General features: G+C 44.0%; 1 long non-coding RNA gene across 1 annotated transcript; it reads left to right on the forward strand.

Moving 5' to 3' along the window:
* The first annotated feature begins 2,735 nt into the window (after positions 1-2,735).
* Positions 2,736-6,312, forward strand: LOC135829518 (uncharacterized). Its single transcript, XR_010555847.1, has 3 exons — positions 2,736-3,049; positions 4,367-4,628; positions 5,666-6,312. It is a non-coding gene; the product is annotated as an uncharacterized LOC135829518 (long non-coding RNA).
* Positions 6,313-25,889: the final 19,577 nt, after the last annotated feature.

The following is a 25,889-nucleotide window of genomic DNA, read 5'->3' on the forward strand; positions in this document are numbered from 1 at the left end:
CTCCTCCATGGAGGTGATTTGTCACGAGAAGGAGATTGATGGACTCGACGCTAGCGAATGTGATATGCCCAGTTCTCGAAAGGTACCTTCTAACACTTGGATGATTGCAGACAAGGATTGGTGAAGCCAGGTTGACGCATAGGGATCCCGGTGCAACTATTGTTGAAACAGTGGGATCGGTACCCGATCCACTGTTCTTTTCGATATGGCGAGTTGTATAACGACACGGGAAGGAATGTCCGGAGATGAACACATCTCCTGTTACTGGGAGACCCTGCACATGCAGGGAAAGCTCCTTATTGAGGAGTTCTCAGTCAAGATATTCGGGGATGACAACTGGAGGAAGGGCGTCTTTGGAACCACCGACATGTTTGCTAAAATCCGCTGCAAATTCCGCGTAGATCAATTGCCAGCTGGTGCACCTATCGAGGTTGGGTTTGCCATCTCGCCTTTCACCGAGAGTGCAGTCACGCAACGCCAACTAAGTGACGCGAACCTTCAACAGGACACCCAATACCTTCGCTCTTCGCTACTTGCTAAAACGTCACCCATCTCAGAAGTTTCGTCGGGTAAACGCTGCAAGAAAATGAAGATCACTGTACGCCTGTCCGAACTTGTGAAACGAGTTGAAGCCGAGAAATCCTCCAAGAATGGTGTCATCGGAGCCCCGGCTGGACGAGATACTACTGTGTTTGAAGGAGGTCGTCAAGACGGACATTTCGTAGACATTCCACTTAAGCTGTGGTTGTTCGTAATGGACAGGGAGAAAGGCTGCATTATATCAACTCCCTTGCTCGCTCAATGGAATAGTCAAGTGTACGTACTACGTGATGCGGCTGGTATGGGAGAAAAGGTCAGGTTTCAACATTGCCGTCATAACCGTCTTCGCATCCAATATCCGCATCGAATTCCTGAACAGGATATGCTTCTGCTACCACCGGTAAGTAGCAAAGTTTCCACATCATCTGCGGACAAGGATGAACCATCCTCGTTCAGTGGCGACAAGAAGCATACGTCCGCTCCCGGGCCGGTACCACGGGTCAGACAGTACTTGGAAAAGTTAGCACGGCCTTGTTTTCAATTGCGAGGCATTCTCGGCTGATGACGGGCAGAGCACTACTTTGTTTGAAGTAGCGAGTAATGTACAGCATGCCTCTACCCTTGTTGTTGACAGTGTGACAGTGTGTGCAACTACATAGCCACAATAGTTTATACTATCTGCTGCCTGCGTCTGAGCAAAATCCTGTTTAGGATTTGTATCAGACATAATTTTCTACCCCTTCTCTAATTCCTGTGGATATTTTGCACTTCGGAGACATGGGATACGACTGCCAGCCCCTTAGCTGATTTGATGCTAAGCTGGCTATTTCAGGCTTTTCAGGAACATCCTGAACATCATTATCATCATCACCAACATCATCATTATCATTTTCAAGAAATTGACATCCATCATTTCGCCAACACCATTATGCCCTCATCTGTGGCAACATTTCAGTCGTTTGACATGATTTCTACTATTGTTGTTTTTACGTCATGTTATTTTCTATCGCAGTTGCTGAAGTCATCGAATAGTAAAACTGGGTAGCACTGTCCGCTTGATATCAAAGTTAGACAAAAAATACACTACAACAATGTACTGATTTGTTGCAGCGAATAGTGCCATTAGACCTGTAGTATCATTTATTGGAACATTATTAACACATAAAGTTGACTCTAAGTTCGTATTATTTTACACGTTTTCATAGAATTGTAATATATTCTGTTGTAACTAACTATGATTTCCAGAGGATTTGGGCAAATAGGTGAAATCCATTTATGACAGTGATGCGGGTGCCAAAAATAAAACGCATATTTAGGGAGGTGCACTTGAAATTATGCATTAATGTTTTGAGCGCAATGGGAATTGAAAGGCCGAGATTCATGATGTTATGCATGGCAAGACAGAGGCGAACGATCATTGGTGTGATAATGGAATGGATGGGGACTTAGTCCCATCTGCCTGCGGCCAACTACCGTTCACTTTGTTTTTTTGTCGCTATTGCTGTCTATGTCTCTGTGTGTGCCAGTTTATGTGGAGCGAGAATACAATATCTATACTTGAAAGTTGTTACAGACAAAGCCACATGTAAATGTATGTGTGTGTGTTTTTTATGTGTATGTGCGTGTGTGTGTCCATGCGTGTGTTCATTGTACATGATTATGTGTGTGCGTAAGCGTTTGTGCACATGTGTGTATACATAATAATGTTATTTTAAGTGTGTTTATATATGCGTATGTGTTTGTGTATGAGGATTCACGTTCGCATGGAGAGTGTGTGCGTCTGTGTGTGCGTCTGTGTGTGTGTGTGCGTGCGTGTGTGCGTGTGTGCCTTCTTTTCACACATATAACTTCAATTTCGATTTGTAGGTCCACACTTCCGGCCTGAGCATTAAAGATAATGGGCAATCATTGACATCTTCCGTGAAGTAAGAAATATTATTATGAAGGAAGATCATTTTCCTTCTTGTGGCATTTTTGCACCAAATCTATCATCAGAGCTGCAGAAACTTTCTACACAAGAAGGTGGCTACCTGTGCGTAGACTCTGCGTCAGATCACCAGGTGACAGATTTCACGGAGGCTGTATGCGCTGCACCAAGTCGCTGTCACACACGCGTGCAGTATGTGCTGAAATGAATGAAGTCGGCAGTGGAGATTGTGCAGTCACGTAGAGTGATGGTCTTCACGCTTTTTTACTACTCCGACTACAATGATTATTGTAAGCTTCTCAACCTCATTTTTTCCACTTCATTCCTCACAGCGACTGCCGTAGTAAATCATTACAATAATTTGGTGTTTCATTGCTTTTGTTGGCCATTTTGGTCGCCAGCTTTGCAAATGCCTTGCTTGGCACGAAGTGAGAAGCCATGGCTGTTTCATGTTTGCATGCAGCATAGTAGTCGTCAAGACTACTAGTAGACGTTGCTTCGGAAAAGCAGGAGATCAGCTCACAGGTGAAAATGGCGCTCAATGCCACCTGGTATTTCGGTTGAATTCGCAAAAGGCGAAAGGTGAGTGCGACACATTTGGGATAAGTGGGGTAAGTATTGTAAACGGCGACAGCGTTCTGGACGTTTACGGTATGCTAAACGCTAGCGTTGGAGGCGTCAATAGGGAGAACGAAAAGGAGGGCAAAAATATTCGAAATGAAGACATGCTTGAAAATTGTTTGGGGGTTGGAGGAATGAATTTGTAACTCTTTCTTCAGAACATTTCAGTGCACTCGTATGCGAACAGTCAGAATGACTGGTCGCTCCCTTGTTTCCCTTTCATTCCTGAAATTATTTCAACACGCACACAAAGACTGTTTCAAAATGCTGGCTTTGAGCGCACATGCAGGTGTCGAGTGGTAGCCTTGTGATGTATTGTAGGTATTTCCTGAGCTTACTCTGGAAATCTGTAATATTTTTCCATTGTCATGACACTCAAACTGCACTAAAACCGCCTTTGCATGGACAATTTCAGGGCTCACCACGACCTTACAAAGTGTCAATAACAGTCATTTGGATTTGACCAATCAGCTCAGGGCGAAACGGGCTGTTTCTTGAAATTGTGGGGTGTTTTCTGAGCTTAACTTGGCGGAATTCGGTGGTTTTAGAAAGTAGGCCTTTGTGGATTCGTGTTCGGAAGGTGTGTCTTTGGAGGGTTACCGTCTCGAATTTTTCGATTTCTGTATGATCCCTAAGGTAGGGTGCGAACAAGTGAATGAAGAGAAAATTAGAAATCGGGGACTTTCTTTGTGCTTAGTCTCTCTCTAGGGGTTGTCGCAAAGGTTTTTGTGTCGTCCCTGAAACGGACATCGGTCATTTCGCACGCTGATCCCCTCCTCCTCTTCAGGAATGAACACAGTTTGCTGCGCTGGTTAATGCAAAGCACATGCATGTTTATGTAGTGTGTCCGTTGGTGTGAGATTTTTACTTCCTCCTCCCCCCCCCCTTCAATGCCAATTGATGATCATCGATGTTTGTCTCCTGGATGACCTCTTACTTTTCTGAATTCCTTCAGCACTGTTTCTTATTATATTCACCCATATCAAAGAATGTGAAGAAGAGGTTGGTGCGACTTCGACGATACTTGGGGAATTGTGTGTCGCTCCCTACATGGGAGCACGCGCTTTTCCTGCCGACTTGAATTCTCACTTGCCTGACTCATGACTGCCATCCAGAGCACACCAGCTTCAAGTCGGCAGGAAATGCGCGAGCTCCCATGTAGGGAGCAACGCACAATTCCCCACGTCAAAGAAACGTAGCATGTTGTAAGGAATGCAAGCATGGCAACATAATTATATCCGCTTGTCTCTTTCCCTTTGTTCCTTTTTGTTCCTGCAGGAGACTTAGGACTGGTTCAGTGTGCAGTTGTCGTGAGAACAGGCGACGTGTGGCTGGCCATCTATTGTCTACTGACTCAGCCACCCCACTCAGCCCTCCCACCTAGCTGTTCACGGAGATGGCTTTGCTGGGACGCCAAAGTAGCTTGCTACTTCGTTCTCTCCAAATGCGCTGAAGATGATCAAAATGTGTACTCTGGCGCGCTATGCCGCAAACTGAGCTGTTGTGAGTTCAGGCGAGAGACGGTGGCGTAATTCAAACCGTGAGTTGTGGATCCTGTTCTAATGTTTTGTCTATGGCTGTCAGCGGACAGCTCTCCAGCTGACTTTCGGGAGACGTGTCAAGTGCAGTTTTTTGCTTGCTTCTTTCTCAACTGTAAAGTAAATCTGTTGAATACCGATCTCGGGAATAACAACACAATCTCCAGATACATGTATAGCAAGCATCTGAGTGCATCATCACACCTATCTTATACGGACTTCGAAGTTATGGGCACCTCAGTCTACAGGGCACCGTGTGGGTTACTTTTCGTAGAAATATTAGTGCACGTTTACCATTTTGGTGGAAAACAGTGATGGTTTGAAATATCAATGGTTCTACCCCTCCCCCCCCCCCCACCCCATGAAACATATTCATGTGATTAAGAGTTATGGACGTTTTGGAGCAGAGTTATTGACTGTGCCTGGTACCGGACCGCACGCATAGGCGATATATACATGAAGGTGTACTTTCAACGTCGTTGATAAGGATTACTGGGGAACAACGACATCTTTCCGATGGAAACACGTGTATGTGTGTGCATTGTGCGTGTGTTGACTGTTTGAGCTGGTACATCTGGTGTTCATGATGAGTCCCTTATGTGGATACTGCACACTATGTAAATCTCGACTGATATCCTAGTAATGGGCCGCATGTCATCTTCTTTCTTGCGGGCGTGCATGTGTGTGTGTGTGTGCGTGTGTGTGTGCGTGTGTGTGTGTGTGTATGTGTGTGTGTGTGTATGTGTGTGTGTGTGTGTGTGTGTGTGTCCGTGTAAGGGCCGGCATGTCATCTTCTTTCTTGCGGGCGTGCATATGTGTGTGTGTGTGTATGTGTGTGTGTGTGTGTGCGTGTGTCCGTGTAAAGGGCGGAATGTCATCTACTTTCTTGCGGGCGTGCGTGTGTGTGTGTGTGTGTGCGTGTTTGTGCGTATGTGCACGCGCGTGCGTGTGTGCGTACGTTGATGTGTGCTTTATACGTCTACATGCCCGCGTGTGTACGAACATGTATGTTCCGGTTGCGTGGTGTTTTTTTGTCCAGGAGCAACATTGCCATTGAGGGAGAAGACTGAATGCATCGTCTACAGTAGGTGTCTGTAGACTGGGAGTCAGCTGATGTCAAGTTCATTGAATGGTGAACTTAGTCACGTGTTTAAAAAACAAGTAAACTGTAGTGTGTGATATGTTTCCGCTAATTTATCTCAAGCACGTCTCATTCTATTGTAGAAGACCATTCATCTTCTACATTGCGCAATGTCTTGGACAAATTCCCGCTGAGGTGCGGCGTTGTATGATGGGAATCAATGAAGATTACCCCTAGCTTTTTTTTAACGGTGCAAAACAAGGTATGTGCAGAGATTCGTACGCCGGTGGTGATAATTCAATGACTGCATTTTGACGTGGTGTTGCGACCGCAGCCTTTCACGTGCTAGGGGTACTTGACTGCAGATATGCAGTGTAAGTAGACAGAAACAACGAGTTTTATGTCTTAGATTGTTATCACAATTGCACAGCTTGTTTGAATTCCATTCTTGGGATAATTCTTGATCATGGTCCATGTAAGTGTGATTTTACCAACACACGTTTTAGCTTTTTCTTCATACTATATTTATACGCTCTTGTTCTGTTTTCGATTTACTGGTTCTGTTTTCGATTTTCTGGTCCACATGCCAGTTGGTGAGATACTGATCAAGAAGTGTGTGTGTGTGTGCGTATGTTTTATCGCTTTCTCTCGTCTTTTATTCCTGTTCATGTATTGGGCTGCATGTGCGTGAGGGGTGGGGTAGGACGATTGTAGTTGGTGGCGCGGATGGGGAGTACGTTAAAATGTGTTTGTGTGTGCGTACATGCGTGCGTGCATAAAAATGTTTGTGTTTGTCATGTTAGACGGCTTGTTTTACTTGAAACTTCTGAAAAGGAAATCTATTCAAAAAAATTAATGTTTTAGTGCGAACGTTAGTGCCGAAATTCGCACTCAATCTAGTGCTGAATCTGGACGATGGACAAAACCTTATTTTTTCCTATTTCAGTGTCTCGGCGTGACCTTTCGTGTAAAAGCATTGAATTTTGTTAATAGCGATTTTTTCAGTATTTCAGCCCTGAATTTCTCGCCGACAGTGAAAATTCTCTATCTGTTCTGTTTCAGCGCTTATTATAGCCCTAAAAGTCGTTTAAATTACAGCTCTCAATGTAGAGGGAGTGTAAATAGTTTTTTTCCTGTTTTAGCGCTAAAGTCAGCGCTAAAGTCAGCACTAAAGTCAGCGCTGAAATTCTCGCCGATTTTTGTCAATGGTGAAAATTAATTTTGTTCTTTTTCAGCGCTAAAAGTCGTGTAAAGTCGGCGCTTAAATTTTTTCCGCATTTTAGCGCTGAAGCCAGAGCTGAAATTCACGCCAATATTTGGCGATGGTGAACATTAATTTTGTTCTGGTTCAGCGGTAAGTTTAGCGCTAAAAGTCGTAAAGAGATCAGCACTAAGTCTTGTCGAAGGGATCTGATACATTTCCCCCTGTATAAAGCGCTAAAGTCAGCGCTATTTCAAGGTAAACACTGGAATCATGCTTAATCAAGCGCCAACTTTCCCACAATTGTTAGCGTTAAAACCAGCACTTGAAGTACAAATTTTTTTTTATCCTCACAGAATACTATTTTTGTCCAAATTTCAATTTTCTCAATAATATATATTGCTCGTCCCTGTCCTTGTACCGCACTCTTGGAGTACCAGAATTCGGATGGTAACTCTCGGCATAGCGAGAGAGAGAGAGAGAGAGAGAGAGAGAGAGAGAGAGAGGGATACAGATAGATAGAGCGATAAACATGCAGATTGGGAGACAAAAGGGAGGGGAAATGGAGAGAAAGAGATTAAGGAGCCTTTGCCATGCAAGCATACTATAACCACAATAGAGCCTAAGGAAAGGTTTGACAATTGCAAGAAACCTGATATGGATATTCGACACAATATAGATCAAAATGTAACTTCATCGGCCATCTGGAAAAGGTGTACAATTTGGGGTGAAAATTATTTGGCAGCATAGGCTGGAATGTCTTCCTCCAGATTTGTATGGAAATTAATAATATTGTTGCCAGGCAAAGGGAAAAGGAAGAGATAATTACTAACGTCCAGTGAATCATGCTGTTTTTAATAGCTGTTGGAAAGAGGTAAGCAGTTGGACTGCTGTACAAGCGTGCATGAGTCTGGAGAGAGTATCTATCGCTTCAAATTATGCCGGATATGACTCACCTCATTGCTGTAGTCTCTAAGTGCCTGCACTGCGCACTACACATACATTTACATGCCTGCCCTAAGGCAGCATATTGGAAACAAATGATGTGCTGCCTTTGAATCGTCCTCATGTGTCGAGCTCAGACTTGTGGAAAGCATGCTAACCTACAGCAAGCTCTGCTCCTGCTGGAAGTGAACACCACTGTGTGTATATTTCCCGGTATCATTCAGCTTAGATGAACAGCAACTGGCAGCTACACAACTTAGGCATCCGCTAGGCATTCGTTATGTCATTCTGCAGGACAACGGAATGCACACATAAAAACAAGTTTGACAGAAATATGATTGCACAGTTGAAACCTGATCACACACTGTGGCTAATGTTACATTGGAAGTAGATCAACTGATCAACAGTGATTGGTGTCACAACTTTTCTATTCACACTGGACTAAGGCTGCATTTACACGGAGACTAAACAAAACGAAAACAGAACGGAAAAGCGCTGGCCTCGAATAGTTTTCAAATCGTTTACACGAGAACGTCAAATCGTTTTGAACCGTTTACACGAACACGGAAACCGAGTTAGCACGTGCTGGCTTGGCACAAGGGTGACAAGTAACACGTTAGGTGGAGTTAACAAGCGTTGGCTGGCGCAAAGGTTGGATATTTCTCGCGAAATATAGTCCTGCACAACGGATTTCATGGCCGCGCTCCGTTTCCAATCGTTCTCACTGTTTTCATCGTTTACACGAGAACCAGAACATTTTGAAAATGGTTCAAAACACTTCGAAGTGTGTTTCCATTTCGTTCCGTTAAAGTATCGTTGTCGGGCGTTGTCATCTAAATGATAGTAGCAAACGCAACGATGTAGTTCCGTTTCGGTCGTACTTCGTTATCGTGTATACGCAAATCGTTGGCAATCGTTGTCATGTAAACAATAGTAGTAAATGCAACGATTTTGTTCTGTTTCGGTCGTACTTCGCTGTCGTGTACAAGCAAATCGTTGGCAGTCATTGTCGTGTAAACGATAGTAGTAAATGCGACGATTTCGTTCCCCTTGGGTCGTACCTTGTTGTTGTGTAAACGCAAATCACTGTCAATCGTTGTCGTGTAAGCGATAGTAGAAAACACAACGATTTCGTTCTTTTTCGGTCGTACTCCGTTATCATTTTTTTCCGTTTCGTTCGTATTTTTGGGTCGTGTGAACGCAAATTGTTGTCAATCGCTGTCATGTAAACGACAGTAGTAAACGCTGTCGCGAATGCGATCGGATTTATTCGTAGTCACGAGCACAATGCATGTATATAACCAAGAATTCACAGCTACGTATACATGTATCCTTGTTCAGTGCATGATTTGTACGTTCAATCACTCGCATCCCTTTGTGACACCCCTTTTTCACTTTGCATTTCGTTGCATTTCTAAGGTTCAATTCTGGGCACCCTTTTCTCACCTTGCAATTCGTTGCATTTCTAATGTTTCCGTTCCGGGCACCCTTTGATTCAGTTTGAACCCATGCACCTTGGCTTGCACACACACCGACATCCAACACGGACTGTGTGTACGACTATCGGCATCTTTGATGGCCTTCACTATCCATTTTCATGCTCACAGTTGGACTCGTTGCACCGTGCGTATCTTTATGTGTCACCTTTTCAGCTACATGCACGTGGAGCTGTTTTAGTTCCACAACTTGGTGCTTTTCTTGCTTCTCTTTGATTCTTCGCTACTCCTTGGGAGCTGATTTCGATGCGTTTGTATATTTATCGCTTGTATATTTCTGCTGACGCTGTACGCAAGACACTTTCACGGCACACTACTGCTACAGGCATACACTCCGACTCACCTATATTACGGAGCATCAGCAAATCGAATTTTCGATTTGATTATTCGAATGGCAAAAAGAAAATCAGAGAGAAAATTCGAATGAAAAAGAGGTTCAGCATGTAGCGCAGTCCAGTATTTTCGAATCGAGTTTTTTTTAGCTTGAGCAGTTGAGGACTGGGATTTTGGGATGTGCAATGAACGGAGTTGCTGTTGTTTCTCATTGCATTTGGGGATGACGCGAAGCGGCGGATGCTTCATCCGATTCAGGCTATTGGCGATAGGATCTCTCTTGGAGACCCCTTGAAAAGGCGGATCTCGGCCGAGCTCCTCCGCTATCCCTTGCATATCAGGAGATTTGCGGACGAATAGGTGAGGGTGGGCCCTACACTGCCTCAGCAGAATGAGATCCATGGTAAGGTCGACCCTCAAATATTTGGCACACTTTGAGTTGCCCTCTCCCTGCGGGGAACTCACGATAGACGCAGATGCCGAGACAACGCCAGCAGGGCTACTGCAGTACTGGGAGCAGGAGGCATACCGGGGCTGGTAGTTGGTGACAAAGCCATGATTCCAGGATACTTGAAATGAAACAAAATGCACACTTCATAAAACGTTTCACAGTTCGAGAGAGAGGAAAGCGTCAAGATTGACAAGAAGTCCGGACTACCGACTAGTACTTTAGTAAGAACTAGTAGCTACATGCGCAAGAATGAGTACTCGTAGTGCGCCGTGTACTAGAGCACGCGCGGAGCATTCGAAAAGTATTCGAAAAGTATTTTCTGTTTGCGGGCATTTTTCAGTCGAACAAAGCCCTAGTTTCGACTGATTGAGTGCTTTTCGTGACGATTCTCGAATTTCATTCGAATATTCGATTTGCTGATGCTCCGTATTATCGCTCTCCCCTTGTAAATATTCTTCAGTCTTGATTCACAAGAAAATTGGGCACTAAGGAAATATGGTCTGCTTCGAGTGGTTTATGTAAAAGGTATGTCCATGGTTCGCGACATTTTGGTGCCGAAACCCGGGAGAGTCGAGCGGCGACTCTCCTAGTATAGGAATTTGAACGACCGACGAACCATGGAAAACCAAGCGGCGGTGAGGGGCAAGCGCCAAAAGGCTGCTCGTCACCACAAGACGATCAAAGATATGGAAACGACAACGGGTAGTTTCCTCTCGGCAATCTCAACGGACATTGAATCGGATCCAGCAGCAGTCAGAGAGCTATGTCAACACAATTTCCAATTGGACTCGCATCTCGAGGCACTCGAAATATCGCTGGAAAAGTATACTGATTTAATTAACAGGTACGAAATAAAAGGGTCTGACGACCAGGAATTCAAGGAAAATCAAACGGAATGGATCGAACTAATGGATGAATTTATACGTGTAACTAACATTAATTTGGTGTCACTAAAATTCTTACAAATGGAATGTCAAAAAAAGGATCCGCAACCTGCAGCCACGGCAATGGCGGCAGGAACTACAGCAACTATAATGGATGACGACAAACTCGACAGACTGCTGTCGGAAATGGTATCAATGAATCAAAGCAATCAGAGCATCATGACAAATTTGACGAATTCTCAGAGTAATGCTAGCAATAAAACTGGTAACACGGTCAAATTGCCTAAACTGGAATTGTTCACTTTTGATGGTGATGTAATGAAATTTAAGGAATTTCAAGATATGTTTACTGCCACTGTTCACGCAAATAAATCTTTGTCTGATGTGGAGAAGCTATCTTACCTGAAAACACACGTGAAAGGAAAAGCGCTGGAATGTATCTCTGGATTGGCCCTGTCAAATTCAAATTACAAGGTTGCATGGGATTTGCTAATGGATCGGTTTGGGAAAGACCATGTTGTAATCAATGCTCGGTACTTGGCATTAGTCGATTTGGAGAAACCGTCTAGCCGACCTGAATCATTGCGGAAATTCTTGAATGACGTCGAGGCAAACATCAGAAGTCTAGGTGCGCTACATGAGGACATGTCACAGGCACTATTCATTCCACTGATTACCTCCAAATTACCGAAATCGGTTATGTCTCAATTAGAATTAAAGAAAGGCACTACCACAAAATGGACAGTGCGAAGTCTACGTGAGGCAATGAACCACTACGTAGATGCAATGGAAGCAGCGGAAGCTGCAACTACCGGCGGAAACGAACGACAAAGGGATCGAACATACAACCCAACGACACACGTAGCTCACTCAATGGCAGCAAACACGATAAAAATGGAACGTAAATGCATCTACTGCGGACAATCGCATTTCGCTGATGAGTGTACCAGGTACACAGATGCAGAAACCAGAAAAGATCAATTGAATGGACGGTGCTTCATTTGCCTGAAATCTGGACACAGTGCAAGGGCATGTGAGCGCACTAAACCATGCTACTACTGCAAACGCACAACACACCATTGTAGTATCTGTCCAGAGAAATTTGGCACAGGGAATGTGTCATCCCCAATTCAAACAACAATGGGAGTGGCAATCTCAGATCACAAGAAAACGGTTTTACAAACTGCAGCTACAGAAGTATCAAATGAAAGTGGGACCAAGGAATGCCATGCTCGGATTTTATTCGACACCGGAGCAACTAGATCCTTTATCACTGAATCCCTATGCCACAAACTGCAATGTAACAAGATTGGCGAGGACACAATCTCAGTGTCAAGCTTTGGTAACGAAAAACGGAAAATCGAAACCATGCCAAGAGTCAATCTACGAATTGAACAACCAGACAAATCTTGCACGGAGGTCTGCGCAAATGTCACATCAATCCTGTGTCACCCAATTCAACGATTCCCGCTTCCAAATGATATGAAGTTGCATGGCATGCCTCTTGCGGAACCACCTGTACAGGAACCAGAGAAGTATGACGTGGACATACTGATTGGTGTAGATCACTATCACAGATTCATAATGGACGGCAGTATTGCACTGCAGAATGGCATGTACATGGTAAAATCAACGTTCGGGTATTTACCATCAGGAAGTACGGAGTATCATGGAATTACGGATGATGCAGTACATGTACTCACTACGTTGCCAACGACAAGCCACGATCCTATGGAGGATACTCCTGTCACTGCTATTCTCGTGCAGGGGGAGGGTCCTGACAGATCACCAGCAGGCATGGACCCGGAACAATTCACGTCTTTCGGGAAACTAGTCAGAGTCACAGCGTACGTACAGAAATTTATTGATAAAATCCAAAAAAAATCGGTTGGCAATACCATCTCACGTGACGAATACCAACGAGCGGAATCGAAATGGATACAATTTACACAACCACAACACTGTTTGTCATGTAAACAGCACGATGGTGGCCCGTTTCAACTTCCGAAACCCCCTCCGGCTTTTGCCCAAGGAAAGAATAATGGAGTTGCTACTGTATGAGTTCACATGCATAGATTACGTTGGACCTATTGAGTTTTAAATCAAACGAAGGCTCGATGAAATGCAAACCATGATAATTACGAATTCAGTCTGATTACAAATAACTGCTTACACTCAAATTTCCCTGTCGACACTTCATTCACGCCGTTTGTATTTGTTCACTCACGCGTATGCTATTTCATAACTATGGTAGTCACTTTCAGCGGGCGGGAGTGTTGCGAATGCGATCGGATTTATTCGTAGTCACGAGCACAATGCATGTATATAACCAAGAATTCACAGCTACGTATACATGTATCCTTGTTCAGTGCATGATTTGTACGTTCAATCACTCGCATCCCTTTGTGACACCCCTTTTTCACTTTGCATTTCGTTGCATTTCTAAGGTTCAATTCTGGCCACCCTTTTCTCACCTTGCAATTCGTTGCATTTCTAATGTTTCCGTTCCGGGCACCCTTTGATTCAGTTTGAACCCATGCACCTTGGCTTGCACACACACCGACATCCAACACGGACTGTGTGTACGACTATCGGCATCTTTGATGGCCTTCACTATCCATTTTCATGCTCACAGTTGGACTCGTTGCACCGTGCGTATCTTTATGTGTCACCTTTTCAGCTACATGCACGTGGAGCTGTTTTAGTTCCACAACTTGGTGCTTTTCTTGCTTCTCTTTGATTCTTCGCTACTCCTTGGGAGCTGATTTCGATGCGTTTGTATATTTATCGCTTGTATATTTCTGCTGACGCTGTACGCAAGACACTTTCACGGCACACTACTGCTACAGGCATACACTCCGACTCACCTATATTATCGCTCTCCCCTTGTAAATATTCTTCAGTCTTGATTCACAAGAAAATTGGGCACTAAGGAAATATGGTCTGCTTCGAGTGGTTTATGTAAAAGTTTCGTTCGCATTTTTTTGTCGTGTGAACGCAAATCATTGTCAATCATTGTAGTGTACACGCAAATCGTTATCAAGCGTTGTCGTGTAAAAAATGATAGTAAACGGGGACGATTTCGTTACGTTTCGGACATAATTCATTGTCGTGTAAACACATATCGTCGTGTAAACGCAGATCGTTGCCAATGGGTGTCGTATAAGCACAGCCTTAGTGATCTGACAAGGGTCAATCTGGCACGGCCGAAACCTCAATACAGATGGAATCCTGATAATTCGAATCTCAAAATGCCAGGAAAAAACTTCTAATTATCCGGACATTCTAATTATCCAAACATGAACCGACAACACAATATGCATGTCAAAATGCTCTCAGGGTCACGCAGAGTTGTGCTATGGACCTTAGACACATATTTCACGGATACTGAACTGACCGGCACAGCCTGCTCATGCAAACTGACCTGACCAGCACAATGTACAGTGAACTTTGAATTACACTTTGCTAACTTCGAATTATCAGCACAAATACCACACATTTTCTATGTAAGTGGAATCTGTTGGACTTCTAATTAACCGGACATATCCAGTTCGAGGTTCGAATTATCAGAACGTTTTATGTGCATATTCGAATTATCAGGATTCCAGCTGTACTGTGAACGGTTGTGAATCCGGGTGGTCTGGGAAAGCATATTCTCAAGATTGCTTCAGAAACGTACACCACTGCAGAAATGTCAGACGCCGAAGAAAGTAACACTAGAGAGCGAGAAAGCTAGGATTTCAAAAAGCACAGCCTATGGGTGCAATAGACTAGCGCATAGACAGTCGTATAGACAGGCTTATAAACAAGCTTATCGCCTTCTTAGTATTTGACCCCACTAATTTCCCTGATACCTAAGCGGTCAAATATATCGCGTATTTGACTGCTTAGTCAAATACACAATATATTTGACTACTTATGTTTGACTCCTTAGAACTTCTTGGACTTAGAAATTTTCTCTCCAACTTAGAAAAAGAATTTTTTTGAAGAAAGCAGAAATACACAAAATGGGATTTGAACCCACAACCATGTGAATCTCAGTCACTCTTCCTTACCACCCAGCCACTGTGCTACCGTTGCTGAACTTAGTTTAAACAATGACCTTGATCCTACAATGCCATACAATGCGGTATAGGCTATAGTATAATACTAGAATTACAAGGACATGTCGTATATGAAGAGAACACGATAAATAGATAATATACCTCATAGTTGGTCTATACAGGATAAAATATTATATAGCCCTCGTGAAAGACCTCGGGGGACCTCGGTCTATATATCCTGTATAGACCTCCTAACCGGTCTATAATCTATACCTATCATATATTATGCCTATCTATATGCCCGTCTAAACGCCTGTATATATGTATAGATTATAGACCGGTTAGTAGGTCTATACAGGATATATAGACTAAAGTAAAAGACCGAGGTTCGCCGAGGTCTGCATAAGCGAAGCTGTGGACGCAGCATACTGCTGCTACACTTCAACGCGGGAATGCGTATAATAATAATAATAATAATAATAATAATAATAATTATATCCTGTATAACCGCAATCAATAAAACTAGCTGAACCGACATTTGTGTACTTTATTCATGCAATGTAAAAAACGGTGGAGACGATGTGCAATAAAACGATGAAAATATGAAGAAATGGTGTAGGAAAAAAATATGGATTCAAACAAGTTTTCGTACAACACTCATCAGGAATCGTCGTTGTACTAAAGGACACTGAAACAAAAATTGAACTATTATAGAAAATCTAAGTTAGAGAAATAACACTAAGAGCAACAACAGTGAAATTTACAAGTGTGAATTTTAACAATCAAAGCGAAAAATGAACAAAGGAGAAAGGAAGGAAAGACAACGTGATAACACATAACAGCAGAACATTACACCTAGAACATTAACGGCCAAGCTTGGCCGCACTAAACACCACACGTTACTTGAACAATTTCAACCCAATTATACTATCTTTCTGTACACACAAATTAGGCTTGTACAGACGCTGATAGATAGCTTCCAACACTTTTAACTGTAGTCCATAACCATGACGACCACGGCACAATACAGTGAACGAAGAGTCGGAATACGCACCGCAACAATCAGGACTAGCCAGCAGATGATTGTACACTGAAGACTTGCTACCACGAAACCTACGCACAACACTAACACTCTCACCGGCACTCTCACCATCACTCCCATCACTGCTCTCCGACTCATCTGCTGGCTAGTCCTGATTGTTGCGGTGCGTATTCCGACTCTTCGTTCACTGTATTGTGCCGTGGTCGTCATGGTTATGGACTGCAGTTAAAAGTGTTGGAAGCTATCTATCAGCGTCTGTACAAGCCTCATTTGTTTGTACAGAAAGATAGTATAATTGGGTTGAAATTGTTCAAGTAACGTGTGGTGTTTAGTGCGGCCAAGCTTGGCCGTTAATGTTCTAGGTGTAATGTACTGCTGTTATGTGTTATCACGTTGTCTTTCCTTCCTTTCTCCTTTGTTCATTTCTCGCTTTGATTGTTAAAATTCACACTTGTAAATTTCACTGTTGTTGCTCTTAGTGTTATTTCTCTGACTTAGATTTTCTATAATAGTTCAATTTTTGTTTCAGTGTCCTTTAGTACAACGACGATTCCTGATGAGTGTTGTACGAAAACTTGTTTGAATCCATATTTTTTTCCTACACCATTTCTTCATATTTTCATCGTTTTATTGCACATCGTCTCCACCGTTTTTTACATTGCATGAATAAAGTACACAAATGTCGGTTCAGCTAGTTTTATTGATTGCGGTTATCAAATTGTTGTCTCCTCGCCGTGTGTTTAAATATCCTGTATAGACCAACTATGAGGTCTATAATCTATTTATCGTGTTCTCCACGCAATAGTTTCTCTTCATATACGACATATCCTTGTAATTCTAGTATTATACTATAGCCTATACCGCATTGTATGGCATTGCAGGATCAAGGTCATTGTTTAACTAGGTTCAGCATCGGTAGACCACTCCCCATACCAAGGTGTCCAAGCATGTAAGAGGTCAACATGGAAAAGAGAAAACAATACTTCTTCTATTCATTACTTGATTTCTTTTGTACTTCAGTAAAAATATTATTTCATTGCCAAATATTACCTTTGAAAATTATCATGCTCAACTGTCTTCGTAATCATCATACTCGTCCAACCGATGTCACCCTGGGCCTTACCCTGCGAATAATCAGCTCATCTCTCCCGTAGCGCCACTTCTCCTTCCATCATGACCGAACATCAACCATACATCAATTTAGAGCAATATCCGTAGCCTGCAGTCATATCATGGCTGCTAAAATCCAGACTGGTCATGACTTCGTAACATGGCATAATGTACAAATGTAATGTACATGTACACGGAGTTATGCGGACTATCCGCCACTATCTCGTCCGCCCCGGGATACCTGATGAAGGCTGATTCACTCGCATCTTCTGCTACATGTACTGTGTCAGTGTGAGAAAGAACTTTGAAGAAGACGAGTTCGAGCATACAATACCGCGACTGTATTGCCATGATTTCTACCCTTCTTTTCATTGAAAACACTATCTGCATGACCTCAGACACCCTTTACCATGCAGACCACCAGCACTGATCAGGTGCATTGTACACAATTGTATAGCCTACATACTCGAACTGAGGTATAATCGTGTAGTTATGCTCCTACCTCCGAGAGGATGCCAAAGTATGCTCCAAATTTTCAACCACCAAATCTGCCAATAATTATGCCGGCATAATCCGCCGGTGCCTACTCGGCAGGCAGTGTATTAAAGAAAATTGCGGCACGATTAGAAAAAGAATTTACTCCATCAGTTGTCCGGTGCTTAGATATAGCAATGGAAGCATCAGAGTGGCTTCTAGTTCTAAGGCCTGTTGTGATCGGTGGAAATAATTCCGTTAGGGTAGGCAGTGAGATGATGACATGATTTCTATGAATAAACTGGCCCCCGTTACACTATGTTCTCCGACTCCCGTTTACGTCTACGTCTACAGTCACTTAGTGAAAACCCAAAACGGGTGGTCGTGTCATCAGTTAGGCACAGTTCTTGATATGTGCCCGCAGTCACGTTTTTGGAGAATGTTAACGCACTAACACCGAAGTACAGGGTTGCTCGGAAAAGGGCTGGGGGAGATACGCACGTTTGTACAAAAAGTCTACGTTTCCCGTTTCCTCTGCTCCCGTTTTCACCTCGTATACGGATCATAATGACAACCAACCAAAACTCCTTACGTGGACGTAGACGCTGCGCTGTGTACCGTGGTGTGATGACAGCCTTACAGCACAACGGTCCATTTCATTGGAAACTGGCACCCTAACGTTTTGGTGTCTCCAGCACATAGTTGTAGATATCATGAAAACAACAGTACGTCCCGCATGGTGTGACAAGTGCAATTACTCCTTGCCACTTTTGAGGCCAGAAAAGTCCAAGAACAGGGCAATAGAAATTCAGCCAGGTTTTACAAAATTGGGAAAAGTATGCCTTGGCAAAATGTATGGAGAAGCTGATCCCAAACCCAGATTTTTGATATTCAAAGTGGGTTTTGATCCTTGATTTCGGCCCAAATCGAAATTACAAAAGCCAGCAGGACTGTTTCTGATGAATGGAGTGTGATCCAGGTTTTGGAAGTCCCAAGAATTTTTCGGATTGGAAAGCATTTTGCTCCCGGCCAAAATTCTGAACGTCCTAATATTTCGAGTTGTGACCGTGACAGTAGGAAACTGTTCGAAATTTCGAAATGCCGAAGCTCTCCAATTGTACCCGCCATATCGTTGTGCACTAAGTGTTTTATGCGCATACGGGGGAGGACATAGAGGAGATCCTACACAGAGACAAACAGAACAATGTGTCCGCTTCATAAACGAACGCCCGGGATAACACAACAGACGTCTTGCACACACATACACACACACACACACACACACACACACACACACAAACACACACACACACACGCAAAGACACTTGCTCCTTACCTGCTCTCTCCGGGGTGGCCATTGAACCTCACTGCGAGCTTTCCGTTCCTACTTCCACTGTTCTCACCAAAATTGGACATGCACTCCACCATGCCCAGTCGCTCACTAAGTCTTCGTCAAGAGCCAGTGCTGAATTTCACTGCGAGTCTTCTGATAATTCCCACTTCCTTTGGTTCACGGAAGAGTCTCACCGAAATGGGACAGGTTTTCCACGGTACCCAGTAGCTCCCTCGGCTGGGAGCCAGTGCTTTGAGAATTTCATGAAAGCGACGGACCTGAAACAAGGCTAACAAATTTAAATAATTTTCGAAGACCCGCCAAGCACCACATTCACGAACCTACTCTGCCAGGCGCTGGGGAGAAATGACTAGTCAGGCTCAGTTGCTTGCCATGCTGCCATGGAATGGGCGGCCGAAGCGCGAAGCAGCGCCTTCGGGAATAGCTGTGAACGTTACGTGTTTGGTCCATGGCGCGATGCGTTTATGTTTGACGAAGTTTCGAAAGTTTGTACACTGGTCTATGCACTGCGATATATCGCGCGATAATTTTGCGAGTTAACTCGTACGTAGTGGATCAGGTCATGCATAAAGTGCGAGTTAACTCGTACTCAGCACGCAAAGGGTTAATCCCCGCTAAACAGCAAAACGGTCCCACATTGCTTCTGTCACTTCTCGCTGATTGCATGGCATCCGAACCCTGAATGAAAACAACGATTTGCTATTTCTATATCCTGAAAAATCTCAAAACTCCGTGCCCGTACAGTGTCCAAATCATTTGAGACAGCGTTCACACTCGTAGCGTCTCTACTTTTCTTTGTCGTATCCACGTTGTTACTCGCTCGTCCTTAGAAGTCGTCTCACCAATGCTGATAAAATTGTTGTCGATTTTGTAGCAGAATATTGTCGTACTACTGTGCATTTCAAAACTATAGACGCGTAGGGGTTTTGAAATATTTCAAATTTGGCTGGAACTTTTTGAGAATAGTTTTCGGAATATTGCTCAGGATCGCTCCACAATTACTCTCATATAGTTTCTAAAGGATTGGATAACAGACGCCCAATTTGGAAAAAATTATGCACAAAGTGATCACAGATTTTATGTGGTATAGATGCTGGCATAACGGTTTTTGCCTAGGTACGCGTCTATAGTTTTGAAATGGACTGTAAGTGTTATTGGAGAGTCCTAAAGGTGGTTTTTCCAACAAAACTTAACCGCGCGGGGGGTGGGGCAGCATTTCCACTGTGCATACTCACTTGTTTGCGTGCATACTCACTTGTGTGTGGACGGTGCTTGTGCTCACTACTATATCAGGGTCTACAGGCACCCGAAGCACTGATTGTATCTGTATTATTTTGTACTCAATGTATGCAACACTATTATCTCCACATCCCCATGTTTTTATTTTTGTTTATGTTTTTCACTCCAATGTCGTAAGTTCCCCTTGGGAACGGATACGAGAATAATACTAATAATAAATAAGGAGCTTACCTTCATGTGGTTGAAATCAAGGACACTGAAACCTTCAACTGAAGGCATGATTATGGCAGCACAAGACCATTCCCTCAAAACGAAAATTTACCAATACGCCATAGTGAAGTCAATTGCTCGAACTGATGCCAATTGCAGGCTTTGCAAGGGCAGCTTAGAAACAATTGACCACATTGTCAGTGCCTGCCCAGTTCTTGTTCGGACCAGTTACATTGAACGACATAACCGGATAGTAAAGTATGTGCACTTCGAAATGTGTAGAGCACGAGATCTACCTACTGGTGCTTCACGATTCGACCACCAGCTCAAGGCATTGGTCAAGAGTGATCGGTATCGCCAATATTGGGAGTATTCGGTCCCAACTGACCTGAAACTATCAGCAAACAGGCCCGATCTGCTCCTTGTTGATGACAAGGAGCGCATCGCCTACATTATAGACATCAGCGTTCCTGGTGAGAACAACATCAATAAGAAAATGGCTGAAAAGCGCTCGAAATATTATGATTTGAAGCGGGAGATTTCCAGGATTTGGTCCGTCGCCCAGGTTGACGTGGTCCCTGTGGTTGTCGGTGCCCTGGGAGGCTTGGTGGGGGAGACTCCTCAATGACTTCGGACTGTGCACGGAGGAGACCTGGCTATTGTGCAACAGGAGGCTATCCAAGGTTCGATTAAAATACTAAGAACTATTCTTAACATGTAGATGCACCTCTGCTGCGTTTCCATGTTCAATAGCTAAGAGACTTGAATAACGACTGATAAAGACTGATATTTCCTTTGTTACTCTCTTCATTGGTTGATGTACTTTGCCTGTCGCTTCAAATTCTTTATTATTGTTTTGATGTTGGAGTTCGGATTGAGTTTCTTTCCTTTCTTCCTCTTCCTTCAACTATTTCTTGTCCCTTTGGTTTTTATTTTTATATTTTTTATTTTTATTTATTTTTTCACTTTCTTTTTGCTGTCCCACCCATGGAAATATTTCCCGGTGGGTCTGGCTTATCGCTTTCGAAAGAAGTGAATAGGGGAGACATAATAATATTAATAATAATCCAGACACAAAACCAATAAAGACACCAATAATAATAATACTTCCTCCGCCCAAGCAAAATTTTCGCACATCTTTACACTTTTTACTGATACATTCCAGGTTCTCAGAACGGCTTATAACGACTCAGAATGAGTTGAGGAGTCGTTCAACATCAAGAGAAACTATCCAAGTCGAAAAATGTAGAAGTCATCCATTGTAATCAGCCGACTCAGCACTTGTTGTCGGGCAGTACTTCACACTTTCCAGAAGCGCAAATATTTCGTATCGACACTTTTCCAAGCGCTTCACCTCCTTCATGAGTGCGATCGGTCGTGTTTCTTACCAGCCGAATCTGATAAGCTCAGCGTCGCTTTAGAGGATCATTCACGTTGACATCAGGCGAATGAGCTGGGTGAGAGACAACCCTGTAATCGAAGCCTTTCTTTCCTCCGTGTTTTGCCCAGCGCCAGTGGTTCTGGTTCAGTTTTGCAGTATGTGGGCGAGCATCGCTGAATGGTGTTCTCAGCTTCAAGCTCACGTGTATTTTTACCATACACACATCTTGTGTCGGATGCAATCAAACATGCTGCACTGGCTTTTCGCAACATGACACCTCTGCTCTGTACTTCAGTGGCACTCTAGCAGCAACCACCTTGACAAGTGACTGACTTCGTGTGTTTTTTTACCAGTTCACTCGCCTTCAACGCGCTCTAGTCTAAGTGTTTCTTTACTCCTTCGTGACCTCGCAGACTTGTACACCTGAACGAGCAGATTTGTGTGATGTTGAAGTGCACAAGACGTACAAATATCTGTCAGACACCTGTCATTGGGCTGAAGGAGATAAGCGAAAATGTTGCCTTGGCGGATTAAGGGGGCACATCACCCAAAAATTTCATATGGCATTCAATTGACCGTAACTTTGGTGTTTCTCAGTGGATTTGAGTGAAATTTTGACCACACACTCCTGCCACTATGTTGGCCCTCAGGACATGATTTACAAGTTCTTGCGCCTCACTGACAGGCTTTCCAGGCCGGAAAAACTCAAATTTCCGCCATAGTGCTACGGTGTGCGAGCCACCCAGGAGCCAAACAAATGCATTTACAATTTTTTCACATTTTCGTGCCCATTCTGTCCGTGCGCGGGACCCAAACCTAAAACAAGTCCAGAAGCAGCCATGGGTGGTGGGGTAGGGCCCCTCAGCGTGGCCCTGGAATCTGTCACAACGGAACGAGTGGGCGTTCTTTCACGGACTCCCACAGACCCAAGTCAATTTTTGAATTTGTTTAGGTTTAGCACGTGCTACGAGGTCGTACCTTTGATACAACATCCAGTGCTGGGACCTCCACAGCAAGCCATTTCCACAGCGCTGCACACCAAATCCAGGATGCCCTCAGAAACCGGCAAAGACTGCCACTCACGTTTCACTACTGCCTAGTACTGAATCCTACCTGACTTCTTGACACGACTCAAACTTGCCAAAGTCACTAAATCAACGTCAACTACAATAATCAAGCCACATATCTGCAACGTCACGAGGGTGCTGGCAAAAGTCCTGCTGCACGGCGGCGGGCTTCGCCCGCCGCCGTGCAGCCCAATACGTGGTTTTTTAACGTGATTTTTTGGACTTTTTTGGACTTGGGGCAAAATTCTGCACACTTTCGCGTGTTTCCATAATACGACAAGTTGCGCACGGTCTGCTCACATTCAAATACAGTGCTGCCAACAAATGACAGCATGCAACAAAAAATCTTTCCTTGCAAGGGCACATTTTCGGCCATAACTCTTGAACGGCTGGTCAGATAGGGACACAGTTTTCAGAGAATTTGCAGCTATTCATGCTCTTTCAACTGACGTAGCACTCAATATGAATTTACAAATTCGATTTTTCAGCGAATTTTTGTGTGATGTGCCCCCTTAAGTACTCACTTGTTTGCGTGTTTTCCTTTTTTGTTACCCAAACCTGTTACCGGTATTAGCTTAAGGGGGCAGCCTACCCATAAATTTCATAATTATGGCATTCAATTGACCGTAACTTTGGTGTTTCTCAGTAGATTTGAGTGAAATTTTGACCACACACTCCTGCCACTATGCTGGCCCTCAGGACATGATTTACAAGTTCTTGCGCCTCACTGACAGGCTTTCCAGGCCGGAAAAACTCAAATTTCCGGCATAGTGCCACGGTGTACGAGCCACCCAGGAGCCAAACAAATGCATTTACAATTTTTTCACATTTTCGTGCCCATTCTGTCCGTGCGCGGGACCCAAACCTAAAACAAGTCCAGAAGCAGCCATGGGTGGTGGGGTAGGGCCCCTCAACGTGGCCCTGGAATCTGTCACAACGGAATGAGTGGGCGTTCTCTCACGGGCTCCCACAGACCCAAGTCAATTTTTGAATTTTTTTAGGTTTAGCACGTGCTACGAGGTCGTACCTTTGATACAACATCCAGTGCTGGGACCTCCACAGCAAGCCATTTCCACAGCGCTGCACGCCAAATCCAGGATGCCCTCAGAAACCGGCAAAGACTGCCACTCACGTTTCACTACTGCCTAGTACTGAACTTACCTGACTTCTTGACACGACTCAAACTTGCCAAAGTCACTAAATCAACGTCAACTACAATAAGCAAGCGACATATCTGCAACGTCACGAGGGTGCTGGCAAAAGTCCTGCAGCACGGCGGCGGGCTTCGTCCGCCGCCGTGCAGCCCAATACGTGGTTTTTTAAGGTGATTTTTTGGACTTTCCGTGCAAGGGCACATTTTCGGCCATAACTCTTGAACGGCGGGTCAGATAGGGACACAATTTTCAGAGAATTTGCAGCTATTCATGCTCTTTCAATTGACGTAGCACTCAATATGAATTTACAAATTCGATTTTTCAGCGAATTTTTGGGTAGTCTGCCACCTTTACCAAATGCGATTTTCCGTGATGATAGTCATGTAGTCTGAAAGCAATCGCTAAGGTCTTGCGCGTTTAATATAAAGACAACATACGCACAGTTCGCTCGGGCGAGTAATAAGCGATGGGTGTGACGCTTGAGTGCTAAATCCTCCACATTTGCGCTTGCACCAATCTTAAATCCAACAAACCAATAATATAGTGGCACATTGTTCCTGTCACAATTCGCTGATTAAGTACCATCCCCGGCCTGAATGAAAGCAACAATAATGCTAATTTTAAATCCTCAACACTATCAAACTTCCGCGCACGCACAGTTCCCAAATCACTTGGGGCAGTCTACACATTAGTAGAGTCTCTACCTTTCTTGGTTGTGTCCACGTTTTCAAATGCTTGTAGCATTTATATTCAGTTCTCAGAAACATTTCTTCTAGGTCAATGCAAAGATTGTGAACTTTAAGCATGGGAAATCTGTCCTGAAAGTAGAGAAGAACATGGACACGTTTCTGGATGGTGATATGGCCGACAAACGAACGGGAACGGGTGTCGCTTCTTTGATCGACTCAAGTACTGCGGAAGTGAACAGCGCGACAGGGTTACCCGTGACTGAGATAGTAGCTACAAGCACATTACAGTTCAGTCAGCCTACAAACACTTCAATGTCGACACAACTGGCATCCAGTTGTCCACCGATTTTCAACCTGGGAGGAGAGCAAACCTCTGGTCAGCCTGGCAGAGAGTCGTCTACCGTTCCGGATGCGTGTGTGCTGCAACGTGCCAGTACTAACCTTACACAGTCGGTTAATGCTGCTATCATCCCTACACTAGAACATACAGTGAAGGAGCAATTTCCAAACTTCCGTAAATCTCTTAGAAGTCTGGAGGAAGGGAAAAGCAAGCTTGATGCTCTCACTCCTATACTGCAACAACCAGCGAAGGGCATTCATCCTGAATCATATTCTGCTGCTGAGCCCGTGACGGGAGCGTGTTCATCCGGCTTGTCGCGAGTGAGAGATACTAGTTCTTCCACCAGTTGTTATCCTACACAGCCCACCAAATATTCTACCACTCCTACACTGGAACCGACTTTCGAGCGAATACCAGGAACTATGCACATCACATCACGTACAGACTTTTGGTCTGAACATGCTGTCATCGGAATCGCCTCCCAGTCTAAACCCAGTTCCGAGAACGTACATTACACTTACCTGAGTAACGCTGCTTCTCCGTTAGCCGTTAGTACGTCACAACGGAAACTCCAAGAGGACGTATACCTTGGGCAGAGAACCAGAGATTTCCGACCATTTCCATATTCCTCTCAACCCCATATCAGTAACGTCACTGCAAGTAGTTATACACCATCTGAACACAATAAGGTCGACAAAGTGTCTTTAGACGTTAGCCGCTCCGCAGTATCATCGACACCTCGTTTGGACAATACAGCATCGTTCTCTGG

The sequence above is a fragment of the Sycon ciliatum genome, chromosome 13 (genome assembly GCF_964019385.1).
Source record: "Sycon ciliatum chromosome 13, ocSycCili1.1, whole genome shotgun sequence".
NCBI lineage: Eukaryota > Metazoa > Porifera > Calcarea > Leucosolenida > Sycettidae > Sycon > Sycon ciliatum.